This window comes from Malus sylvestris, chromosome 7, assembly GCF_916048215.2.
Source record: "Malus sylvestris chromosome 7, drMalSylv7.2, whole genome shotgun sequence".
Taxonomy (NCBI): domain Eukaryota; kingdom Viridiplantae; phylum Streptophyta; class Magnoliopsida; order Rosales; family Rosaceae; genus Malus; species Malus sylvestris.
The window spans coordinates 19,695,335-19,710,218 of record NC_062266.1 but is presented as its reverse complement, the minus strand read 5'-3'; the positions used below and the strand labels follow the sequence as shown (position 1 = coordinate 19,710,218).

General features: G+C 36.0%; 3 long non-coding RNA genes and 1 pseudogene across 3 annotated transcripts; 3 read left to right on the top strand and 1 right to left on the bottom strand.

Annotated features, from left to right (window-relative positions):
- Window positions 1–2,092: 2,092 nt before the first annotated feature.
- Window positions 2,093–2,477, top strand: LOC126629998 (uncharacterized). Its single transcript, XR_007625921.1, has 3 exons — window positions 2,093–2,140; window positions 2,233–2,309; window positions 2,408–2,477. It is a non-coding gene; the product is annotated as an uncharacterized LOC126629998 (long non-coding RNA).
- Window positions 2,478–2,687: 210 nt separating this feature from the next.
- On the bottom strand, window positions 2,688–4,568 carry LOC126629997 (uncharacterized; annotated as a pseudogene).
- A 2,485-nt stretch (window positions 4,569–7,053) lies between these two features.
- LOC126629086 (uncharacterized) lies at window positions 7,054–7,835 on the top strand. The gene is made up of 2 exons (XR_007625653.1): window positions 7,054–7,374; window positions 7,476–7,835. It is a non-coding gene; the product is annotated as an uncharacterized LOC126629086 (long non-coding RNA).
- Window positions 7,836–11,805: 3,970 nt separating this feature from the next.
- LOC126629087 (uncharacterized) lies at window positions 11,806–13,300 on the top strand. Its single transcript, XR_007625654.1, has 2 exons — window positions 11,806–12,387; window positions 12,905–13,300. It is a non-coding gene; the product is annotated as an uncharacterized LOC126629087 (long non-coding RNA).
- Window positions 13,301–14,884: the final 1,584 nt, after the last annotated feature.

Sequence of the window (14,884 nt, the reverse complement as noted above, 5' to 3'; positions counted from 1 at the left end):
GAGTTTTGTGTGGATGTTTGAACAAATATATAGGTATTTATAGAGTTTTTGGTTGAATTTTAAGTTAAATAAATTTTTTTTAATTATTTTAGCCGTTGGATTTAAATTTGGACCGTTAGATTTTTTTTTTACCGTTAGATTTGATTATATTCGATCTAAGCCGTTGAATTCAATAAATATATAAACATAAAACTAAAAAAAAAAAAAAATTGAACCTGGACCGTTGGATTAACCAACGGCCCATTTAAACGTAGCTGTTAGATTACAAAAAGTAGCCGTTGGGCTACTTATTGCATAGACACCGACTGACAAGCAGGGGAACACCCCACGTGGGACTGTTGGGTTTTCTGAAAATGCCTAGCGCGTGAAGCGCGTAGGCGAGTAGGGAAAGGGAACTGGGCTTCACAGCCCCGGTTTCAGTTACAGTTGATGGGGCCCATTTTGCTTTGTGGCCTAAAACTGGGCTGGTATTTGACCCTCAAATGAGTTTTAGGTTTTAGGTTAATTTTGAGTCATGGGTTGGGGTGGATTTTGGGGAGAAAAAAAGGGGAAATTTTAGGTTATAGGCCATGGTTGGAGATGGTCTGAGAGGAGAGGGAGAGAGAAATGGGGGTATTGTGTGTGTATTTTTTATTTTATTTATTTAAATGCTTAAAAATGTTTACTTAATTAATTTGATTGATTTGTTTGAATGGTGGTTGTGAAACGTGTAGGCTGCTGAAGACAGAGGGCCAACTCTATTCAACGGTGTGGATTCAACTTTTGGACGATTGGGTTCTTGAGCAGATGTACACAGTAAGTCCTCCATGTTCCCATTTTCAAATTTCATAGAATCATTTATGTATGGTCAAAATTGACGGTCTGATAACGTAACATGTTACATTGTGAGACATCAGAGTTCATATTGATTAGTTAGAGTTATGTTCATGGAGTCGTCGTTGACTGTCTGGCAACATAACATGCTTGACTATAGAACAAGAGAACATTAATCCACGTTTATTAATTATAAAACGTACATGCTTGATTCGGTGACAGCAAAACAATTATGTTCCCTAACATTAACCCGCATTTAAGACATAACATGCTAGACTGTCAAACAAGAGAATATTAAGCCGTGTTTAAATGAAGGAGGAACATAATCAATTATGGTATATGGCAGGTGAGACCTGTGGTGGAAACTGGGTATGAGAATCTGCTACTGGTGAGGTTGCTACTGGAAATGAGGATGCCTTCAATAAGGGAGTCCTCGGTTGCGGAAGGGCTGACCATGGAGGGGATACTGGAGAAGTGGTCGGAACTGAAGCCGATGATTATGGCAGAATGGGGGGAAGAAAGGGATGCTCTTATTCATCTTTTTGGGAAGGTCAGGGATGAATGGATGGATGAAGACTTGACAACTTGGATTGGTGCAAATAGGTACCCGAATTTCGGACTTTTCTCGTTGTGATCAATTTTTGTTTAGCATATATTCAAGTCCCATCGCACACTTGTTGCGACGGGGAGAGCTCAATGCATAACTAAGTAGGAAATAATTAGACTGCAGATTATATCCAGGTGTTCCTGATGCTCTAAGATTTGCCAGCTGAAGCATGTACATGGTCACCACAAAACAGGTGTGGCCCTTACATACGCATCATCTATGGCATCAGAAATTTCGGGTTTTCCTTCTCCCAGAAGAGAGAAAATCTGGAGGCATACAATTCAAATTAAGACTTTGAAATGTTGAGACTGCTGAAAATTTTATGTTGGTCAAAACATAAGAAACGATCATTTTACAGACTTACTTCTTGGAGAGTACAGTTCTGTGTTTCGCCCCTGTCATTCTCTTGCCTCCTCATTTCCCCATTCTTCTTTTGCACAGGCCAGATTTGGTAATGCTTTGCTGCGAGAACTTGCAGGAGTTACAATACCGCCTGAAAAGATATTCGGTCTTGGAAGTGGGTTAGTGTATAGTAAGTCAATGTTAATCTGTGTTTTGTGTTTGGAACCAATGCCTGCTGTTTGCTTTCCATAATGTGAAACTTTAAGTACGAATATGCACTCTTATATGAAGTATTGAATTCGTGTTCCCTTACAGTCCCAAGGTAGAAGTACTGAAGCAACTTCAAAAGAAACCAGAGCATCAGGGGCTGAAACTGCAGTAAGATACTTCTCTGCTTAATATTTAATTTAATCTAACATGTTCTAACCGAGCTTAAGTGAACAAGATCAATAATGCTTGACGTTGACCAGCTTTGTAGAGGATCAGTTGGCAATACTAAAGAATGTCATCAAAGAACCTGAATTGGATGGTTGGAATTTGTATCTAGGTAAAATTTCTCCATTCATATTCTTCTCCCCTGAGCCTTATCAAACATTGACACATAAACTCGTCTGAGCTTCAGTTGCTAATTGGGAATTGGATCAGGGAATTGGGGGTACAATACACAGAAAGAGAGGGAGGAAGCAGAGACAATTCCTAGGATTCAGATTGTTGAGCTTTCTGACTTCAGTAAGAAGTTAAAGTAGCTTCTGTTCATGAGAATCTTCTTCCCTTTTCGGTTGTGAATGTATCAATTCATTTAAACTGGAAATGGCAATATCTTCGTTGTTGGAGACTTAGAATGTTAAGTTGGAAATTTTTAAGTATCTTCTCTATTTAAACTTGTCAAAGAGAGCAATTTATCTCTTTGCAAACAACAAATTCATAAATGAAAACAGAATTCCAATAAATAAAGCTCGTCTACACTTACAGGTTCCAACATCATTAGGATTGGTGGTTGCTATGGTGTTACAACAGGGATTATTATATTTTCATGTCAGAAGAGAAAACTTACCGGTAGAACTACAATTCCTCTTTCGAATGTGTATCGCTCTCTGGTGGACTATCACTCTCCTTTCTCTTTTTCTCATTCTGGAGCTTCTCAACAAGTTCCTCTAAAGGAGGATCTCCAGGTCTTCGAAAAACTTGATCACCAATCTTTATCTCATAGGCCTCTGGTTGGTTCAATGCAAACTCCTTCAACTGGAGAATTGAGAAAAGAATGAACGATGTAACATTATCAAGAACAAACAAACACAGAAGCTCATGACATGCAATAATCAACTCGATAGCTCAAACAAAGAATTCATGAGCGTAATTGGCATGTAGAACTGGGCTCTAACGGAACAGCTAACCTATCCTCGAGACATCAAACGTTTCTCTTTGTTGTGAAAAATATTCTTAAGAACCCAAACACATCTAAAGAAAACTTTCTTCAGCCGGATGCACGGGAAATTAATACTTTTCAGTCCGGAGGATAAAAAAGCCAGGGTGGGAGGAAACTGTACCTCTGTCGTGTCTTGGCCTCTTTCCATGGTGAACATGATCGTGTTTAGATCAACACCCATGAACCTTGCCCCAATCGCTCCGGTCCTCAGAACTTGAGTCCATTTCATAGCAAGCTCAGCCACCGTATCCTGGGAGGGGGAAAAGAAGCACTTATCAACTTTGCCATTCATTTCAAGCCGTATCAAAAATCATTCAATCACATGGAAAACCATCAGAAGTTGAAAAGAAAATGTAAACAGAAGTCATTTCTATCACCTAGAAGTCCATTACATCAACTCAGTTTACACTATAACGCAATTGCAGAGTACAGATGGGTACGAAAAAGGGACTGAAACAAGAACTAGAAACATAGAATATAACTAGTGTGCAATTCATGGTTTCTAATGAACCCGAAAATTTCAGTACTGAATCCTGAGCAGCCGGGCGTGTTCAGCATTATCAGTACTTTTCACACATTCGTCCCAATTGCTTAAAGATAGTGTGCTTGTGCAAATGGGGGTTACGCCAATTGGTCAGGGTCCCAAATCCAAATCTCCGTCCCATAGATTAGAGTAGTTTAGAACATCACTTTACGTATCACATACACCCTGTTCTAATTCAGAATCAATTCACAAAAGTCCCACAGTCCAAATCGAAATCAGAACTTTCATTTAACTTCTCAATCCCATTTGATCCACATCCATGCTCAAACACTCATCTTACTTATTAAACTAAAATTACCAAATTTAATTTCCCAAGTACGAATCATTCGATCGGAGACAAAACCCAATAGCAAAATCCACATACAGCTCACATTCAGCTAGAAAACCAACAGCAAAAATGTAGAGCGATTTCGAATTACCCGAGTCCGTTTCTCGCCCACCCGGAGCTTCACGAACCCGAAAGCCGGCCCGGTCTGCCGCTTCATCATCTCCGCCTGGATCTGCGACTTGTCCATCTTCGACAGATCAGGAAGCGGATCGAAATCGGAAGAGGGTTTCGATCTCTTGCCCCATTATTTCCAGGTGTCGTCCTCCTCCTCGTCGACTACGTCGTCCAGGTCGTCGGTGATGTGGACTCTCCGCTTTCCCGCCTCGGCGAACCGGACGAATTCGCCATTTGAGGAAAGGATGAAGGGTAGAATGAGGAGAAGGAGAAGGGCGAGGAGAATGGGGACTGGAGGTGTCGGGTTTGTCATGCTTTGTGTGAAGATTTGGAGAGGGAAACAGTACTTCGGATCTATGTCTTTTTTCTTTTCTTTTTTAATTTTAATTGTTTGCATATTTTTTGGGGGGAAATATAGCAAAGAGCATGATTTGATGAACATCTATATAAAATGTGTTGATCACATATACGAATAGTATCTAACAAAAATTGACCACACGATATACGATAAATGGTCACAATCACCAAATCCTTTTCCTATACGAATGAGTGATATTCATTTTTATTCGTAAGTAAGAGCTTTTAGGTTTAAATCTTGTAAATGGTGAATTTAATAGTGTTAAATAAGAGTTTTCTATCACACTTCCACTACACATTTACACTATGTTTAGATGAGGCAAATAGTCACCCAGTACTACGGTCTGTTGATATTCCTTTCACTTAGAAGTGAGGGGTCTTAAGTTTGAATCTCGTAGATTACGAATTTAATATCAAATTAGGGTACACATTGTATTGATTTATAATATTTAGAATTTATGCTAGAAAATAAATTTGGGAACTCCAATTCCCAAGTTTAGACTCTATATAAATAGGTGATATTTTAAAAAAAAAATTATGAGTGAAAGTTTAAAAATAACAAATGTATGTATTCAAACGTCATTGTTCTTTTAGATTAACCAAACAGAAATTTGACAGATTCTAAAATAAGAAAATTTCATAATTTCAATTTCTGTCATTTTAAAATTCCTTAGTAAAGGATGTTTTCAATTAAGATTTTGAGAGATTTTAATTCTTTTAATGAATCTAATGGTGCGTTTGTTGTACCAGACTATCTCTTACTGGACTAGCTTTAGAGACTAACCTAAACTGTTTAGACAAGACTAAGCTGGACTAACTTAGTGAAGCGTTTGATACATATTTAGTAATATTTGTGTGAACACGGAAAATTCCTGAAACGAAAGAGACAAGAACAACGTGCACAAAATAATATTTGTGTTTGATGATTTTGGGTTACAATCTCTCTCAAATTTGATCCTCTGATTCGATCTCCGTAAGGTGTTGATTTGTGGATGTTTCGTTGATCCAAGGGCCGTCGAGGCTTGATCTTGGATGAACTGTTGGAAGTTTCTTCAAGGGGTCGTGGGCTTGATCTTTGAAGGTGGATTTGAGCGGATCTTCAAGGAGCCGTTGGGGCTTGATCTTGAGGATGAGCGTTTCTTCAAGAGCTGTTGAGGCTTGATCTTGAATAACGGTGATGAACGGATCTTCAAGGGCTTTTGGGCTTGATCTTGAAGAATAGTGATGAACGAATATTCAAGGGCTTTTGGGCTTGATCTTGAAGATGGATGATTGTTGATCCAAGGGTTGTCGGGGCTTGATATTGGGATGAACAGTTGTGTGGATTTATTGATGTTGTTGATCCAAAGGGCCGTTGGGGCTTGATCTTAGGATGAACAGTTGTGTGGATTTGTTGATGTTGTTGATCCAAAGGGCCCTTTGGGGCTTGATCTTAGGATGAACAGTTGTGTGGATTTGGTGATGTTGTTGATCCAAAAGGGCCGTCGGGGCTTGATCTTAGGATGAACAATTGTGTGGATTTGTTGATGTTATTGATCCAAAGGGCCGTCGGGGCTTGATCTTATGATGAACAATTGTGTGGATTTGTTGATGTTGTTGATCCAAAGGGCCGTTGGGGCTTGATCTTAGGATGAACAGTTATGTGGATTTGGTGATGTTGTTGATCCAAAAGGGCGGTCGGGGCTTGATCTTAGGATGAACAGTTGTGTGGATTTGTTGAACACTTTCTTCAAGGGCCGTCGAGACTTGATCTTGAATTGGTGGAAGTTCTTCAAGGGCCGTTGGGGCTTGATCTTGAAGGAGAAATTTCTTCAAGGGCCGTTAGGGCTTGATCTTGAAGGAGGATTTGACGAAGAACGAAGAGGACTTTCTTGATCCTTCGGGAGTTGCTTGAATTTGGGAGGTTGGATGCTTGAAAGCTTTAGAGTTTCAAAGCTTCAAGGATTTTGGATGTGTGGGGAGTATTCTCTTCCATTTTGGGAGTAGAGAAATGTATTTGTGAATTGGTTTATGATACCTTGATGTAGAAGCCTATTTATAGGCTTTGAGAATGAATCACCACCACAAAATATTTTTTTCTTTTCCAAGCACCATTGCCTAATTTCCCACTTAATACAATTTTAAACTTGAAGTGGTAATTTTATGGCCTAATTTTCCACTTAATATCATTTTAAACTTTATATGTGCATGCTTTGTCATTGCCCAAAATGAGAAGAAAACCTTGTTTTGATCTTCAATTGATTGAAATGTGCTTGCCTTGTCATTGCCCAAAATGAGAAGAAAAACTTGTGTAATCCTCCAAGGGTATTTCTTTTTATTTTGTTGAGTCACACACCATGTGTACAATTTGTATGACACGTGGCATATGCCATGTATGCCTTGACACGTCAAAATTTTAATGCGTTGGTGAACATTTATTTCACCGCAATTTCGATGTCTACAATTTGATTACTACTACTGTCTATTTTTTTCATTCTAGAAACCTCTCATTCCCATTCCCAATTCTTTTCCGCTGATCCCCCTTTTTCTTCCTAATTTTACTTCATCCCTCTCTCCCTATTTCTTTCTAATTTTTCTTCGCCCCTCTCCCTCTTTCTCTTAATCCCTCTCCCTCTTCATCTCCATCTTTTTCTTCCTATTTCTCTCCATTCATCTCCCTCTTTTCTTCCTAATTTTTTTGTGACCCAATTAGCGAATCAGAACCCAAATCAAAGTCTGGGTCACCTGGGTATTAATGGGTTTACTTCTCTAGCGTCGATGGCGAAGGTTTGGGATCAGGGAGTTTGGACTAGGTGCACTATGATTAAAGCGACTGTTGTGTGTTTCAGAAGCTAAAGATTTTTGTAAATTTTTTTTTTTTTGGTTTAGAATTTTGGATTTGGATCTGGTTTTGAAAATGGTAATATTGCCTAATTTGTTGTCTTTTTTGTTTTGAATTTTGCAGGATCTGGGTTTAGAAGTGGTAGATGAGAGGGGTGAAGCAGGGCATATTTTGTATATGGGACCTGGGTTCCGAATCTTGTGAGGAAAAAGTAGATGGGAGGGGCGAAGCGAGGATGGACGAAGCAGGGAGGAGTTGGCTTAGCAGTCCGGCTGATTTCAGGGGGGGGGGGTCTCGCTAAGACCCTTTAGCGAAGTGCTTAGTCTCGTTTAGTTAGGGCAAGTCTCATTAAAACTTGTCCCAGTTTGTATCAAACACGGGACTAGACTGCCACTTAGTCCAATCCAGTTTAGTGAATGCTAGTGAGTGCAAACAAACGCACCCTGAGTATATTCAATCAGAATTTTAAATGATTCTTTGAAATTTAAAGGGTATTCAATCAGGATTTTAACATAGTTTATTAAAATCTTTAGAAATTCAGATGTATTCAATTAGGATTTTAAATAAGTTTATAACATTTCAGGTCTATCCAATTAAAATTTGATTTAAAGAATTTGAACTCCTTATTGTAATTTAAGCATTCACAAATCTCATATCTCCCCATGAGATTTCGAGACAACTGAAATCAAAATTTTATATGAAATCTTTACAAACCAATCAAAATGTGTAGTTAAATTAGGATTTGATAGTATTTTAATATTTAAAATCAGAGTGTAGTAAATTATAATTTTAAAGAGGATTTCAAAGTCCTTTGAAATTAGGGGTGGACACAATTCGGTTCAGTGTAGTTTTAAGTGAAACTAAAATCGAAACTTTTTACGGTGCGATTCGGTGTGGTTTCGAAGCCAAAATCAAAATGAAACCAAACCGTTTGGTTCAGTTCGGTGTGATTTCAAACAATTTCAATTCGGTTTTTAAGAAAAAATGTAAAATTTAAAATATATATCTATCTATGTATAAGACGGCCTCATTTTCCACATAATACATTATAATTAACCAACCCACATGAGAATTCTTTTCCTTACTGCTCTCCCCACTCTCCCATGTACATTTGATCACATCAACAAAATGGTATAGTAGAATGAGATATAATCAACTAGCTTAGCCTAGCTAGCTAATTGCACAAATGATAGACTTCGTGAGCAGGAAAAAGCATCCAAATGGAGTGATATGGCTTATTATTTGATCAAAGATTCATTTGCATTTTGATCACAGCAAGAATTCTCAGATGAGTTTGAGAGAGAGAGAGAGAGAGAGAGAGAGAGAGAGAGAGAGAGAGAGAGAGAGAGAGAGAGAGAGATGAGGATTGAGAGATAATTTGACAGTATGTCAAATAAGGGTGGAAAGGGATAACATTTTAGTGTGGTTGAGGCCATACTAAATGTATGGACTCTAACAAACAACTTAAACATGACATGGTGCGGTTTTCAGTTTCAGTGCGGTTTTTCAAAAGCCAAAACTAAAACCAAACCGTTTTGTACACTGCAGTTCGGTTTCAAAACCGCAACCGTTTCAGAACCACAAAACCAAATATTTCGGTGTGGTCCAATTTGGTTCGTGTTTCAATTTCAGTTTTCGGTTTCAAGTGTCCACCCCCATTTGAAATCATAGAGTAGTCAAATTAAGATTTTAAGAAAGGTAATGCTAGGGAGACTAAACTTTTAAACTAAATTTGAAAAAAAAAATTATGTGGTATAGAAAGTAAGCATGCTAATCTACTTAAGTAATTATAAATTTGATCTCCCTAATATTATTCTTTCTTTCTTTTTCTCTTTCAGGTTTCAGTAAGGGAATATCATGGAGGATTTTCTCCATTCATACTAGCTTCATGTTATACAGGCGTGTCCGAATGGGACAATCACGGATGGGGTTATGATGCTTCCGAGTACTTGAAGTTGCGATAAGATTATGGGGTTACAAATTGCAACGTGGCAGTCATGGAAGATATAGCCGCTGGGGTGGCAAGAAATGGACTAGGATTCTCTCCCCTCCTCTTTCCATCTCTTTCCATCCCCTCCTTTCACATTCTCTTATTTTGTCTTTCTCTTGCTATAAAAAATGAATATAAGATGTTGACGTGCTTAACCGTGACCATTCAAATAGGAGAGGAGGGAAAAAAAGAGGGGAGAGAATCCTACTCCGACAAAAAATTGTACTTCTTCTTTCTCCTTTTTTTTTTAATTTTTATTTCAGAAGGAACTGAAATTTCAAAAAGTATAATAAAATTTCAAAGTTAGTTGCGGAAAGAGATTCATTGAATTCATCAAAATCATTCAAAATAAAATTAGATACATAATCATTGAGTGAATAAGCAATAAATTTTTAGAGAAATGTTAAAAGAATCTCTCAAAAGTGAGATTTTTTATGAACGCTTTATTTCGTCATATTTTTAGCACGATATTTTATAATGTTAGCATGAAAATTAACATTAAGTTGCGACGTGGCAGAAAATCTATAAAGAGTCCTAGTTTAAGAGAGTCTCCTTAGCATTTCTCTATAAAAAAAAATTGAACAAACAATATTATCTACACTGAATGGTGAGAGAGTGTATTAAGTTTCACAATAGGCTAGCAATAATGCTATTCAAATTTATCTTTAATAAAAAACGAACATAAAATATATCACTCACCAATAAAGAAGAATATCACTTCAACGTTGTACTTAAGGAGGGGCATTTCTCTAAATTTTAATTGCCCAGCAGAAACTTGACGTATTGGCTTACGGGTCAAAACAAACATGATTGGCTTGATCATAGCAGCCGTATCAACTCTGCAAAATTATTTTTGCATGTTCGAAAACTTGGGAAATGATCATGACATGACACCTAATGAAAGTTGGAGACAATTTGTCAATTACATAATACTAAGTTTGATTAAGTACAATAGTTATTACTACATTATAATTATTAATCTCAACGAATCTTGGATATTGATACTGCAAATTACACAAACAGCTTAACAATTCTTAATAAAACACTATATATGCGTTAAATTGTAAAATAAAATAGACATGCAAGAAGTATGTGTACTAAAAATAAATAAATAAATAAATTACAGAGATTGTCTATTTTTTTCTTCTAAATAATAAAAAAATAATACAGAGATTGTCTTAAATTAATAGGTCATGTGAAAAAGGAGGTTCTTTGTTTGTCTTGTTTATTTGGATCCCCCCTTCCCGCTTCTTGTTAATATTCAACTATCAAAACTCAAAGATTAGAGACGAGGAGGACTGCGAGAAATTTTTCAATGTGATCGGTACACAGAATGGTACATCGCGTGTTACTATACAGATGTTGAGATATATGTGCTAAAAAATTAATAACTTAAAAAATAAAATTTCTCACTACTTGTATAAAAACACGTGATGTACCTTTTGTATTCCGATCACAATTAAAAATTTATCGAGGAGTGCAAGCGTACAACTTACAAGTATACAAGTGTCAAATTCACTATATTAATTCATCATTTTGCTTAAATCACGTCATTTCAAGTGTGAAAAACGAGAAGCAATTTGGCCTTTTGATGTAGCACAATTTTTCACATCTTTACAATCCCTATTATATGTAAGCCGATTTTCCTAACTTAACATATGGACAATACATATTAGGTGACGTGAAACACAGCTTTACAAGCCCTATTATATTAATTAATATCCTATAATACCATGAAAGAAATTAAGATTTCACCCTAACAACATAAGAAGTTGCCAACTCGTTGTAAGCCCCCAATAAAGTTTCCTAAAATTTTCGTATGGGGCAACCTTATGCATGAATAGGTCAAGGATCATTTAAGCTATTAGGTAAGGGTTTAGTTCCCTTATTTGGGAATCACACTCGACAAGTTTTATCATGTGTAGGGTTATTTAAGTTCAACACGTAAAACACATTGGTTGTGGAAGTACATGGATAGCATCAACAAATAACATATTATAACGTAAGCATCTAACTTGGTACTAAATTAGAAAGAAAGAGATAAATAAATTTTAATTATCAATGTGAGAGATTCACACTTTCAACATAACATGTCCATTTTTTTTACCTCAACCTCCAAAAACAAAACAAACATTTCTCTTTGATTAGTTTTTTTTATTTTTTTATTTTAACGATGAAATTAATAATTCATGAAAATGATAAGAACTAATTCAAATGTGAGCAAAAAATAGTTGGTAAATACCTAAAAAATTCCTTTTTTGAATGTTGATGTAGCTTATAAGTTATAAGATGCTTTGTTCTTCTGCCCAATGCACATATAATTGCTTGTCTAAACAAAACACTATCACACCACATGCGAAATAGCATCTTAAAAACAATGACTCATCGGCATGTAAACTCAATAGCCACAGAAGAGAGAGAAGAAGACAAAAGGCAGTTTGCCGCATTCTGGCTCCATTTGTCGGGAAGAGCCATTTCCTTTTGGCTCCTCAAATCTTCAAGAGTGCTTTTAGGTTTACGTGTTTGAATTGTGGTGCATTGCATTTGTAGTAGGTCGCTTTAAAGTCAAAAGGGTTTTTTTCTTCTTTTTTTTGTTGAGAGAACTGGAAATGTCATTACCATGGCTGAAGTTAAAGCGAAACAGAGAGCCACAAGGGTCTAACAACAACGGACCAAATTACAGAGGAAAAGGAAAGCAAACAAGACGCAGAGCACACCTCCGCGTCCCCCTCTACAACCTCCTAAAACTACCTATTAGTTTGGAGGACAACGAAGTCCATCTTTGTTCAAAACACCAACAAACAAAGATGGGGTCGTTGAACCCAAAGTAAGTTGCACATCTCCGTATCCGTGTGCGACGCTATTGTGGAGCCAAAAATATTCACTAGGCGACACGTGGATTTTTGGACAAAATAGGACAAAAATACCCTCGAGGCATACCGGGTCTCCTACACGCGAGCAGTGGAGAATCATCCATCAACCAAGTCAGGAGTACCCAAAATAGGTAACAATTCAAAGTCCATCTCATCAAATCCTTTCTACAAGGTAATTCCCAAACACATTCCTTTTAAATTATGTTAATTGGCTAATTAATGGGTTTATTGCCTAATTAACCCATTAATTGTCAATTAAACCATCCATTATATCCAAATAACTACAAAATACATCCAATTCAACCCTAAAACACCACATGGCCGGCTATCCCCATTTCAAAACCTAATCCATCACTTTTTTCTACCCTTTTCACCATTTCTTCCTTTTTATTACCCAATAAATTCAAAAACCACCAAAACATTCATCTTATGTTTAATAGCCAAATAAATTGGCTAATTAAACCTAAATAAAACCTAAAAACCCTAGCCACCTCCTAACTCTATAAATAGGCACCTATTCTCATCAAAGAATCAATTCCAACACTTTGGCAAAAATCCCAAAATTCTCTAAACACTCTTTCTCTCTAAATTCTAACTTTGGCATCGGAGGTTCTTCGGCCAAAGCCCCCCCATTCATCGTGGGCGCGTGAGGCTCTTGGCCTTAACCTAAGGTGTTAATTGTTTTGTAGGTGCAAAATCGTCCAAGATCGAGGAGGAAGAAATTTGCATCCACAACTATGAAATTTGCCGCTCCATTGGCTGACCTTAGAACCCAAAGACCAGTTGTAGTTAAGGAAGGAAGTTCTTTTGGTATGTCGATTGCGAATGAAAAGAAAGTTATTTTTAGTTGAAAAAATGAAAAGAAAGGTTAAAGAAAAAGGAAAGTCAAACTGTATTTAACCTGTTAGACCATTTTCAAATGAAATGTCAAATTATAACAGTAAATTATAATTGATAGTTGATGTGGCAATTTGAAGTCTTATGTCATATTTTGTATTTCTCTAACCGAATTGTCAAATTTATTGTCTTATTAAAATAGAGCTTTAAATGGTTGTAATTATTAAAAGAAATGTTGTAACAAAATTTTTATTGGTTGAAATGTTAGTGAAATAAGAGACCCACCATTAAAATTAATTAAAAATAAATTTGACATTGATGTCAAATTTGACTCCTAATCACAAAGCCCTGAAATCCAATCAACAAATAACACTTTAGTTAAAATTATTTTTTATGTCAAATATGCACAATGACATTTCACTTAGGCTTTTGACATTTCCTTTAGAGATGCTCTTAAAAGACTCATTTTACAATGGTAGGCAATGTTGTCACTTTGATTTTGAGCACCAAAAACAAAATCTAACAATTAAAAAAAAATTGAAATGAAATGGTAATCAAAATGATTATAAATAAAAGGGGAAACTTTGCTATAAGTCCAATTTTTTTAATCAATATCAGTAATAGTCCAGTTCCTTAAAATAAGTCAAATCCCTTAAATTTAGGATTATTTTATTATATAAGATTTATTATAAAAATGAATTTCTTTTTAATTATCTTTTTAATTATTTCTTTTTTTGTTGTTATTTTTTGTTCTTCTGTTCCAAACCATATTTATAAATCTTTTTATAATCAACTTATATCATATGTTAATTGTATTTACCTACCTATATGAAAGATTCATATTTATAATTAACATGTATCACTGCTTAATGTATCTTACTTGTATGTATAATATTTTTGTATTTTGTAGTTAGGTTTCATATCTCGCTTATAGGTAAAATATAAAAATGCTAAGAAGTACCATATGGTATCAGTTGAGGACAAATAATGTGTATAACTGTATATGTCACGTCAATTAATGAATTTATCTCATTAGATGTTAGTTGTATGCATCACTTACCACATTAAATCGAGCATCGTGATATGCTTGATTCAACCCCTTAATGTACATTATGTGGTATATTTCAAAATATTAAAAACAAAGAAAATGCTAGCTACCTTTTTTATTTGTCTTCTTCTATTTACCTTTCTCATTCATTGTTTGCAATGTATACTTTTCAAACAATTTAAACCAAAGCCTTTAATATCTTGAAAACTTATATTTGCATTTTTCCTGTTGCCCTTAGTAAATGTGATAATGTAGGGGTGGGCACTTAGAACTGAAAACACAAATCAAACCTAACCTCACTAACGGTTCAAATTTTACGATTTTGAAACGGCTTTGTTTTGCAACCGAACTGTAGTTTGCGTAAACAGTTTGGTTTCGGTTTTGGTTTTGAACATCTGAAATCGAGCCGTAATGCAAAAATTAAAATATGTTTAATTTAATACCAGTAATAGGTGTTTCATCAGTATTAGGCATATCAAATTCAGTTTACTTAACAAATTATACAAATACGATCTTCTACTGAACTGTTTTTGAACTTGTGAACTGCACTTCACCTCATTGTTTATGACCAGTAATAGAAGCTACATTATTCATGGCCAACGTAGCTTCAGAGATGCTCGTAAGCCATTGTGAACTGCTTCGAAAATGTGCAATTGTGGATGAAGCAGAAATAAAGCTACATTGCTCATGGCTAGTGAACTGTGAAAATAATTGTTAACATTCAAATTTGGGAGGTTAACAAAGACCAGTGCGGTCAGCACTTGTTAGGCTCGAGGTAGAAACA